Source organism: Camelina sativa, chromosome 16 (assembly GCF_030686135.1).
Source record: "Camelina sativa cultivar CO46 ecotype springtype chromosome 16, ASM3068613v1".
Taxonomy (NCBI): domain Eukaryota; kingdom Viridiplantae; phylum Streptophyta; class Magnoliopsida; order Brassicales; family Brassicaceae; genus Camelina; species Camelina sativa.
Genome location: NC_141895.1, coordinates 11,655,244 through 11,666,928, shown reverse-complemented (window position 1 = coordinate 11,666,928; position 11,685 = coordinate 11,655,244).

The window sequence follows — 11,685 nt, the reverse complement described above, 5'->3', positions numbered from 1 at the left end:
TCTATTGCTGGGATTGCATCAGAAGATTGCTAGGAGTGTCGTACAGCTGTGTTTGAGTCAGATTCTCCTGCAAAAGAGGTGAGTGCATGACCATGGCTTATCTAAGCTTGAGAAATCTATGTTTCTTTGTGATTTTGAATTGTTTGATTGATTCCTTGTTTGCTTGTGGTTGTTTTGGTGTTTCTACGTCGTTATATGGCTTATGGATGAGTTTGAGATGAATGGAAGTCTTTGGGAAGTGGGAATCTGCGAGAGATCGTTGAGGAAGACGATGCTCGGCATCAGTGTCGATCGACACCTTCGGTGTGTCGGTCGACACTTGTGCGAGGACGACTCGTGAATCTTTGGGAGTGTCGATCGACACCATGTGGAGGTGTCGGTCGACACAAATAGGGTTTTCGGGAGGTGTCGAGCAGGTGTCGGTCGACACCAAGGAGGTGTCGGTCGACACCAGGTTGTCAGTGTCGATCGACACTGGTATGGTGTCTGTCGACACCAACCTTTGTTGGTCGACGATTGCTTGTTTCCGGGTTTGATTGTTACTGTTGATGATTGCTTGACATTAGATTCTCAAATGCTTGTGTGTATAGCCCAGTAGATGGGAGGATTGCCTCACTGTGTATTTTTAATAATACTCATGCATCTCAATATGTGTTTGTGGTGCAGATAAAGGCAAAGTGTGATCGTGGAATCAGGGCGATGAGGAGTAGGATGTTCTAGAAGCTTGATTGATTGTGGTCTAGCCATTGTTAGGTTGCTAGAATTGAGCTTATAGAACATTGTAGGATGTTGGAACTTGGTTATTTCTTTGTTAGTTTTGGAGTATTGTTTTCTTGGTCATTGGATTGTTAATGTTGGAATTTTTATTGGTTTATTGGAACTGTTTTGGTTATCCACTGTTGTTGATTGTTGCTAGGTTGTTAGTGGATATGGGACCACTAGTAAATTAAAAAAAAAAGGTTGTTTCATTTTTGTATAAGAGCCCTTACGGTTCTAGGACTAGGGTTCACTATGCTTTTATTGTTGCTGTTTGGGATTTCATGCTAGAGTTGATTATGTGATTTAGTCAATTGTGTTTGGCATGAGGTCCCAGAACATCCCCTTCGAGCCTACTTCGTGATTCCACGGTGAGTTGTGATCTTGTGTAATTAGAGTTATTGTTGCTTAGCCTTCTGTTCTTGGTGATACAGATGGTTAGAGGTGCGGATGCTGTTGGTCGTGGGCGTGGTCGAGGTCGTGGTCATGGTCGTGGTCGTGGTCGGGGGCGAGGTCAGGTTCCCGAGGCCAGTGTGAGTGTGACCCAGAGTATGGCCAGTGAGAAGATAGTGGAGTCGCAGGTTCATCCTAGTGTGTCAGGAGACCAGGCTGGTTTGGGTGACGGTGGGGCGGATGGGCCCGGTGCCGGTCACGGTGATGCCCCGGGTGTGAGGGCTGCAGAGCAGGGTTCTCCAGGCAGGGAGGCTGTCTTGGTGGGCTTGCTAACTCAGTTTTTGGCGCGGATTCCAACAGCGGTGCCGCCAGTGGTCGGTGACCAGGTTCCGGTAGTGCCACCACTTGTTGATGGACAGGTTCCAGTAGTACCGCCAGCTGTTGGTGGGCGAGTCCCAGTGGTGCCGCCTATGGCGGGTTTCCAGCCGTGGGCCGAGGTAGTGGACGCTCAGTATGTGCAGATGATGGTGCAGCTGCAGCGAGTGGGAGCGGGATCTTTCTCGGGAGGTACGGATCCGAGTGTAGCTGATGAGTGGAGGGAGGGGATGGAGGGTCTTTTCCGTTCGCTTCAGTGTCTCGACCAGTTTAGGGTGGACTTGGCAGTGCATTACTTGTCAGGTGATGCACGTGTGTAGTGGAGGTCGGTGACAACACGTAGGGTGCAGTGGGATATGTCTTGGGAGGATTTTGTGAGGGAGTTTAACTCCAAGTATTTTCCTCAGGAGGCTCTTGATTGCATGGAGGCACGGTTCTTTGGGTTGACTCAGGGTGACCGTACAGTGCGGGAGCCGGATGCTGAGTTCAGTCGACTTGTGGGGTATGTAGGTCGGGCTTGGGAGCCAGAGTCGGCTCAGGTGCGGAGGTTTTTGTTGGCTCTTCGGGATGATCTGAGGACTCGGTGCAGAGTGCAGAGCTATGCTACGAGAGCGGAGCTTGTGGAGGTTGCAGCTGGGATAGAGGACGACTTAAGATCACAGGTGGTTGTGGTCAGTCCTTCAGTGCAGCCACAGAGGTCCCAGCCCCATTCTGTTCCTAGCAAGGGCGGCAAGCCTTTGCAGGGGCAGAAGCGGAAGTTTGAGCATATGCAGAGATCGAGGTACAGTGGTCCGAGATGCTTTGGGTGTGGTAGCAAGGACCACAAGGTTACCAACTGTCCGCAAAGAGGTGAACAGCGGGCAGTGACAGAGCAGCGGGCGGTGATGGAGCCACAGATAGATACTTGGGTGTGTTACTACTGCAGGAAGACGGGGCATATCAAGCCTCGTTGTCCCAAGTTGCAGCAGATGGCAGTAGCAGGGGTGCAGGTTGCGGGTCAGCCAGGAGTGCCGCAGGGTGTGCAGCCGGTGGGTTGGATCGAGCCGACATCACGGGTGTATTCATTAGTTCAGATTATGCTTGTTGTTTTGCTTGCGATTGAATGTTAGGTTCTCAACACATGAGGTTTATGTAGGGACCTTGTTGGTGGACGGGTTTATGTCCCACGTTTTGTTTGACTCTGGAGCAACTCATTGCTTCATTACGCCGGAGTGCGCGGAGAGCGCTTGTATCAGTGGAGATCCCTGTGAGAGCACGGGTGTTATCAGGGTTGCAGGAGGGAGGTTCCTAAGAGTCTTCGGTCGTGCGAGAGATGTGGAGAGTCTGATTGCGGGAGAGTCGAGACCGGCAGATTTGAGCATCAGTCCAGTGGAGTTGTATGATGTGATTTTGGGTATGGATTGGTTACATCGTCATAGGGTGCATTTGGACTATTAGAGGGGCAGAGTTGTCTTTGAGCGCCCAGAAGGGAAGTTCGTTTTCGAGAGAGTGAGACCGACTTCGGGGAGTCTCGTGATCTCGGCTATGCAGGCTGGGAGGATGATCGAGAAGGGGCGTGAAGCCTATTTGGGTACAATCTCGATGCCGGAGTCTGTGGGGCAGTCTTCTGTCAGAGGTATTTGGGTTGTGGAGGAGTTTGAGGATGTGTTCTACTCGTTGCAGGGGTTACCACCATCTCGGTCTGACCCCTTCACGATAGAGTTGGAACCGGGCACAACGTCGTTGTCTAAGGCGCCCTACAGGATGGCTCTAGCAGAGATGGCAGAGCTATAGAAGCAGTTGGAGGATTTATTGAGTAAGGGCTTTATCCGTCCTAGTTGTTCACCGTGGGGAGCACCGGTGCTGTTCGTTAAGAAGAAGGACGGGAGTTTTTGGTTGTGTATCGACTATCGGGGTTTGAACCGGGTCACTGTGAAGAACAAGTACCCTCTCCCGAGGATTGATGAGTTGTTAGATCAGTTGAGGGGTGCTACTTGGTTCTCCAAGATTGACTTGGCATCGGGTTATCATTAGATTCCGATACATGAGGCAGATGTGAGGAAGACTGCCTTCAGGACGAGATACGGGCATTATGAGTTTGTGGTGATGCCTTTTGGTTTGACAAACGCGCCAGCTGCGTTTATGAGATTGATGAACAGCGTGTTCCAGGAGTTTCTGGACGTGTCAGTAATCATTTTCGTTGACGACATCCTGGTATTTTCCAAGAGTCCTGAGGAGCATGAAGTACATCTGAGAGCTGTTGTGGAGAAGCTGCGGGAGCAGAAGTTGTTTGCTAAGCTGAGTAAGTGCAGTTTCTGGCAGTGTGAGATGGGGTTCCTAGGCCACATTGTTTTGGCAGAGGGAGTTTCGGTGGATACCGAGAAGATTCAGGCCATTAGTGAGTGGCCGAGGCCTCAAAGTGCCACTGAGATTCGGAGTTGTCTTGACTTAGCAGGTTACTACAGGAGGTTTGTTCCAGGATTTGCGAGTATGGCACAACCGATGACTAAGCTTACAGGGAAGGATGTCCCATTTGTGTTGTCATCAGAGTGTGAGGCGAGTTTTGTAGGTCTCAAGCAGATGTTGACTACCACTCCGGTGTTAGGACTGCCTGAGCAGAACAAGCCCTATGTTGTGTATACAGATGCTTCTGGAGTGGGATTGGATTGTGTGCTTATGCAGCAGGGGATGGTTATAGCTTACGCTTCGCGGCAGTTGCGGATGCACGAGGCTAATTACCCTACTCATGATCTAGAGATGGCAGCAGTGATTTTTGCTCTGAAGATTTGGAGGTCTTATCTGTATGGCGGGAAGGTACAAGTATTTACAGATCACAAGAGTTTGAAGTACATTTTCACTCAGCCAGAGCTGAATTTGAGACAGAGGCGTTGGATGGAGCTAGTAGTGGATTATGATCTAGACATAGCTTACCATCCTAGTAAGGCTAATCTAGTTGCAGATGCCTTGAGTCAGAAGCAAGCGTCTTCGGCTCAGGAGCAGGATATGGAGGTATTAATAGGTGAGATTAGTGCATTTAGGTTGTGTGCTATCTCACAGGAGCCTTTGGGTTTGGAGGCAGCTGATCGAGCGGATTTGCTGAGTAGAGTGCGGTTAGCTCAGGAGAGTGATGTGGGACTGGTGAGTGCCTCTAAGGCTGCAGGTTCAGAGTAACAGGTCTCTGCTAATGGTACTATCCTTGTGCATGGTCGGGTTTGTGTGCCCAAGGGTGAGGATTTGAGGCAGAAGATACTAAGAGAGGCTCATTCGAGCAAGTTCTCTATTCATCCGGGAGCGACCAAGATGTCTATTGACCTCAAGCGGTATTATCATTGGGTCGGGTTGAAGAAGGACGTAGCCGATTGGGTTGCGAAGTGTGACACCTGTGAGCTAGTGAAGGCGGAACATCAGGTTCCTGGTGGTTTATTGCAGAGTTTGCCCATTCCAGAGTGGAAATGGGATTTGATCACGATGAATTTCGTGGTGGGATTACCTGTGTCGATGACGTTTGATGCGATTTGGGTCATTGTGGACCATTTGACTAAGTTTGCGCACTTCCTAGCCATCAAGAAGACTGATGGAGCAACAGTTTTGGCCAGGTAGTACGTGAGAGAGATAGTCAGATTGCATGGTGTGCCTGCTAGTATTGTGTCTGATAGAGATTCCAAGTTCACTTCGGTGTTCTGGAAGACGTTTCAGGCAGAGATGGTCACGAAGGTGCATATGAGTACAGCCTACCATCCTCAGATGGAAGGTCAGTCAGAGGGGACAATCCAGATTTTGGAGGATTTACTGAGGATGTGTGTGTTGGATTGGGGTGGTCATTGGGCAGACCATCTGAGCTTGGTAGAGTTTTCTTACAACAACAGCTACCAGGCGAGTATTGGGATGGCTCCTTATGAGGCATTGTATGGGAAGCCTTGTCGTACAACCTTATGCTGGATTCAGGTGGGGGAGAGGAGCATTTATGGTACAGATTTTGTTCAGGAGACCTCGAAGAAGATTCGGGTTCTGAAGCTGAACATGAAGGAGGCTCAGGATCGGCAGAAGAGCTATGCTGATAAGAGGAGGAAGGAGCTTGAGTTTCAGGTTGGTGATAGAGTGTACCTCAAGATGGCCATGTTGCGGGGTCCGAACAGGTCATTGTCAGAGACTAAGTTGCGTCCAAGGTACATGGGTCCGTTCAGAGTGGTTGAGTGGGTGGGACCAGTGGCATACCGGCTGGAGTTGCCTGAGGTTATGCGTGCGTTCCACAAGGTCATGTGTCGATGTTGAGGAAGTGTCTTCACAAGGGTGATCGGTTGTTGGCTAAGATTCCTGAGGATCTTCAGCCCAACATGACCTTGGAGGCGAGACCGTTGAGGGTGCTCGAGAGGAGATTCAAGGAACTTCGGAAGAAGAAGATTCCTTTTATGGGAGTCCTGTGGGACTGTGATGGAGTAGAGGAGCAGACTTGGGAGCCCGAGGCGAGGATGAAGGCAAGGTTTAAGAAGTGGTTTGAGGAGCAGGCCGCGACTTGAGCTTGTCTAGCCGTGTCCAAGTTGTAGTCTTTGGCTGGAGCGGGTACGGAGTATTCCAGCCCATCTTTCTTGATACTTGGTCGCTTAGGGGTGGTTGGTAGTGCGACAAGGTACCAAGATGAGGTGGTGTTCGGGATGCGGGTTAATGGATTGGATCGTGATATCTTATTTTTCTTATGTATTTTCGTTAGGGTTGTAACGATTATGACATTTTTGAGATTAATAAGATGAGTATTTTTCTTTATTTTTGACTGTTTTTGTCATGGGAAAATGAGAAATAGCTCGGGTTTCTATTTTTGGAAAGTTTCCATAAATAGGAAGTTTCCACAGAAAGGAAGCATTGAGGTAGATCTATTCGAGAGATACTTGAGGGCATCAGACTTGTTTGCTCAAGGTCGTGAGGGCCCAATTCATGTGATACCGATAGCTCGATGGACTTTGTGTCCGGAGGGTGGGAGTGGTATGTTGCTTCGGATGACGATCCGAGAGCGCGCTTTAGGGGGACGACCCAAGATCGGGATATTTGGGACTCCCTGGATACCATAGCTGTGAGCCGTGGCTCGACAGTGAGCCGCTATGTCTCGAGGGTTGCGACCCGAGAGCGGGGGGAGCCTGATAGCGAGCCGGCATGATTTGTTGGCCTGATAGCGAGCCGGCATGATTTGTTGGTTGCGACCACGGATGGAAGAAGCACTGAGTTGTGAGAAAATAGGGTCTTGGATGTGATTATATTGACTAGAGGGAGACCTTGGGGTTCAGTCGGAGGTGTGCGGGCTGTTGCGACAATTGCACGGGAAACCTTGGATGATGGTATTTAAGTCCAGTCGGAGGATGTGCGGGCCGTTTGACGGTGGCACGGAGGTCCTTGCCGGATGGACGGTGCTGCAGGATTCGAGGACGAATCCTTTTTGGTGGGGGAGAATTGTAACATTTGCGAACCGGAAGCTGCAATTTTGGTCTGAGTGTCGATCGACACCATGGGTGTGTCGATCGACACCATCTTTTTTGGTTTCGACCGGTTTGATTTAATTGTGGTTTGGTTCGGTTTGGTTCAATTTGAAATCCCTAAATCGTCATATTTAAGGGTGGATCGACGAAAAGGGTTAGGAAAGTTCTCTTATGTCGCCGCTTAAGCGTTTGAGAGAGAGTGTTCTTGAGTTTTGGAGAGATTGTGGTGGTTTCTGGGGAGATCTATTGCTGGGATTGCATCAGAAGATTGCTAGGAGTGTGGTACAGCTGTGTTTGAGTCAGATTCTCCTGCAAAAGAAGTGAGTGCATGACCATGGCTTATCTAAGCTTGAGAAATCTATGTTTCTTTGTGATTTTGAGTTGTTTAATTGATTCCTTGTTTGCTTGTGGTTGTTTTGGTGTTTCTATGTCCTTATATGGCTTATGGATGAGTTTGAGATGAATGGGAGTCTTTGGGAAGCAAGAATCTGCGAGAGAGCGTTGAGGAAGACAATGCTCGACAACAGTGTCGATCGACACCTTCGGTGTGTCGGTCGACACTTGTGCGAGGACGGCTCGGGAATCTTTGGGAGTGTCGATCGACACCATGTGGAGGTGTTGGTCGACACAACTAGGGTTTTCGGGAGGTGTCAGGCAGGTGTCGGTCGACATCAAGGAGGTGTCGGTCGACACCAGGTTGTCAGTGTCGATCGACACCAACCTTTGTTGGTCGACAATTGCTTGTTTCCGGGTTTGATTGTTACTGTTGATGATTGCTTGACATTAGATTCTCAAATGCTTGTGTGTATAGCCCAGTAGATGGGAGGATTGCCTCAGTGTGTATTTTTAATAATACTCATGCATCTCAATATGTGTTTGTGGTGCAGGTAAAGGCAAAGTGTGATCGTGGAATCAGGGCGATGAGGAGGAGGATGTTCTAGAGGCTTGATTGATTGTGGTCTAGCCATTGTTAGGTTGCTAGAATTGAGCTGATAGAACATTGTAGGATGTTGGAACTTGGTTATTTCTTTGTTAGTTTTAGAGTATTGTTTTGTTGGTCATTGGATTGTTAATGTTGGAATTTTTATTGGTTTATTGGAACTGTTTTGGTTATCCGCTGTTGTTGATTGTTGCTAGGTTGTTAGTGGGTATGGGACCACTAGTAAATTAAAAAAAAAAAAGACGGGTTGTTTCAGCAATGCATTGTGAAGACATTTCCACCAGAAATGATTAATTTTCTGGGGCATATTATATGTCCAGATCTTTGCAAAGGGTCTGATGGAAGAGGTATTGTGTGTAAGAGTAGTATTAGAATTTCATGAGAGACCATAAGCTGAAGATGATACCCTGAGTTGACTAAATAAAGCCCATTCTTAGTATGGATCCAGGTGATTGTTATAAGATTAGGGACTTTGCTTTTATAAGAATCACTCTCTTATTATTGCTTAGAAAATAACTCAAAACTAAACAATGAAGCACTCTTCTCTCTTATCAATGTCATAACTCAACAATTGATATATATATAGTGCTTTATTCTCCTATTTCTATTAGAACTAGACTACTCCTAATTCTATTAGGATTATGTTGAGCCCCTCTTGTCCTTATCTCTCCTTTGTAAGGATATCTTGGGCCTTAAGTCATCGAAGTTTATCCAACAATTGTATCATGTGCTCCTGTTATATATGGCCAAATCTTTTGAATATGTCACTACAAGAATATTGAGTTCTAATAACGTCGGAATAACGCTATCTATCAATATGATAGCGTTTTGACAAACGCTGTATCTGCGCCCGTCATCGTAGGTCCAACACTTTATATAGCGTTTTTTTGTTTTGCTATTGTATTGTTGTATACAATAGCGTTTACTCGTCCGCAATTAAATATTATATAATATCAGTTATATAAATGTAATTGCTTCCTATAAATTATTTTATACTAATTTGATTTGATATATAATAAGATTCTAGATTTAAAGACGGTATATTAATATCAAAATATTTTATTAATTGTCACAAAAATACAAACATAAGTTCAAATAAACGCAAGTAACAATTTTTTACAAAGTTTACATGATTCCCATCTTCACCTTGACTTGTAATCACTTCAAATTCTCCATCTTCACTCAACACATGTCTTCTTACTTTATCAACAATTTCCCATTTGTGGTCGGAAATAACTTCGCCAGAGCATATCTTGATGAGACAAACATCACTTTCCCTTGTTAACATAGAAAGGGTTGTGTTTTCATGTTCTTGGTAAGTGACAAATCAAAATTTATATCATAAAATAGAATTGACAAAGAAAAGACAGTGTGCTACTTACATGTTCATCAAAGTTATGTTGTCACTGTTAAATAAGATCCTTCCTGAAAATAGGTATCAACGGGATTTTTCTCTATATACAAATCCTTCATTTTTTTATCACATCTATCAAATAAAACAACAACGTCATTACATAGCAAAAAAATTAAACAATAATTTGAGCTAAACAACAAATAAAACCATTGAAGTTTAAAAACATAAACTTTTATGAAAAATTCTCACCTCATTAAAATTCACACCACCAAGCATAATCTTTAGCAGTCTTGATAGATCTTGCTATTAGTCTCTTAAGAACAAGAGAAGCTTCATCTGGGCCGAAGCTTCCGCCGCTGTTTCATCAACTTCGGAACCAATACCACCCACTTTTAAAATCTCTTCAGATTTCCTTGAAGGTTCAAGAAGAATCTGAATCCAAACACAATCATTTAAAATAATAAAAAAAAAATCATAGATCCAGACATCGAATTTTAGATTTCTTACAGATTTGGGAGTAAGGAGGGTCGACGAAGATAAAGACATTGGTGGTGTCGATGGAAAGTGTATATGTGGCAGAAAAAATATGGTGAAGAAGGGGAGAAAAGAGACGAAGAAACAAAGAGGAGAAGTGAGAGGAAATGGAAAAGACTAATAGATATAAGATTTGAGTGTGTTTAGGTCAAATGTTTGAGGGGAAACACTTAAACAAACAATCAATGATTTTCTAATTTTTTAAAACGATAAATATAAAAATATCTAGAGTAAAAAATAATAAAAACCAAGGGAAAGTACAATCTTTTGAAGACACCAATATATTATAGCGTTTCCAAATATAAAAACGCTATAAATAAGTTACGGATAAGTCAAGCATAGCATTAACACATAAACCACTATATTATATTGCTATTAAAACTCAATATTCTTGTAGTGTGTGGAATGTCTTCATGATGAATGATGCTACGGAGAAGAGTTTCATTCCAATTACCCTGAGATAACAGATTACTAACCTTAAATGAGGGTAAATATGGGCTCCAGGTTCTATAGGCCCCCTTGTTGGGTTGAGAGGAAGCCACTGATCATGCCATACATTAATTTGTTCACTATTACCTACTATATGTTTAAGACCGTGAGAGATAAGCTTAGTACCTTGAGAAACGCTTTTTCAAGCATAGCTGGAGTTCGGTTTTCATGTTGAGGCGAGGATGCTCTTCTTTGGATAATATTTTGCTTTAAAAGCTCGTGCCATGAGAGAGGTTGGTCGTTGCAGAATCCTCAAAACGTTTTTTTGCAAGAAGAGCTAAATTGAAAACCTTAAGATCTCTGATTGCAAATCCGCCAATATTTTTTTGATCAGTGATTTTACTCCATGCTATCCAAGGGATTTTTTTTTTTTTTTTGGGTCAAACCCAATAGATTTTGTGCTTATCCTTAGTGTTGGACCACCAGAATTATCTCATAGCTTTTGTAATCTGATTGGTTATTCTTAAGGGGAAAAGAAATCAGGACATACTTTAAGATGGGATTGCTGTAATTACTGATTTTAGAAGCACCTCTTTACCTCTAGGGGACAGAAGTTTAGTATACCAACTATCCATTTTTTGATTTGATCCTTTGAGTTAAATTTGAGAAAGCATTTGCTTTATTCCTTCCAATAAACTCAGGTAAACCCAGGTATCTGCCAAAACCTTCATGTTTGTGTATTTTGAGAATCCTGCTAATTTCTTTTCTTTTCTCTACGTAGTAATAGCAGATTTTTGAAAATAAACGCTCTCACCTGAGGCTTTCTCATATTGTTGTAGGATATTGAGGATAGTTATACATTCATCCACCGAGGCTTTGCAGAATATAAGGGAATCATCTGCAAACAGTAAATGAGATATTGTAGGACCATTTCTTCTTGCTTTAAACCCATGGAGCCGTTTCATTTGAATATTATCTTGAATTAGAGCTAACAAAGCTTCAGTGTATAATATATAGATGTATGGTGAAATAGGATCACCTTGACATATACCACGCTGAGGCTTGATTTGGCCAACTGGTTGTCCATTGATAATCACCAAGTATGAAACAGTTGTGATGCACTTCATAATCCAATTACACTATACCTCAGAGAAACCCATCTGTTTCATAACTGTTTCAACAAAGACCATTTAATCTTATCAAAAGCTTTGTTAATGTTCAGTTTGGCAGCAATAAAAGGTTAAACAAGCTTTTTAGTTTCGAGAGAATGAATAAGCTCATGCGCAATGAGAATATTGTATGTAATCATCCTCCCTGGAATAAAAGCTAATTGGTTTGCAGAAATGATGTCACTTAGCCAAGGTTTGAGTCTATCTGCTAACGCTTTTGATATAATTTTATATGCTACATTGGCAAGGCTTATAGGTCAGTAATCTTTTAATTCACTAGGCTGTTCCACT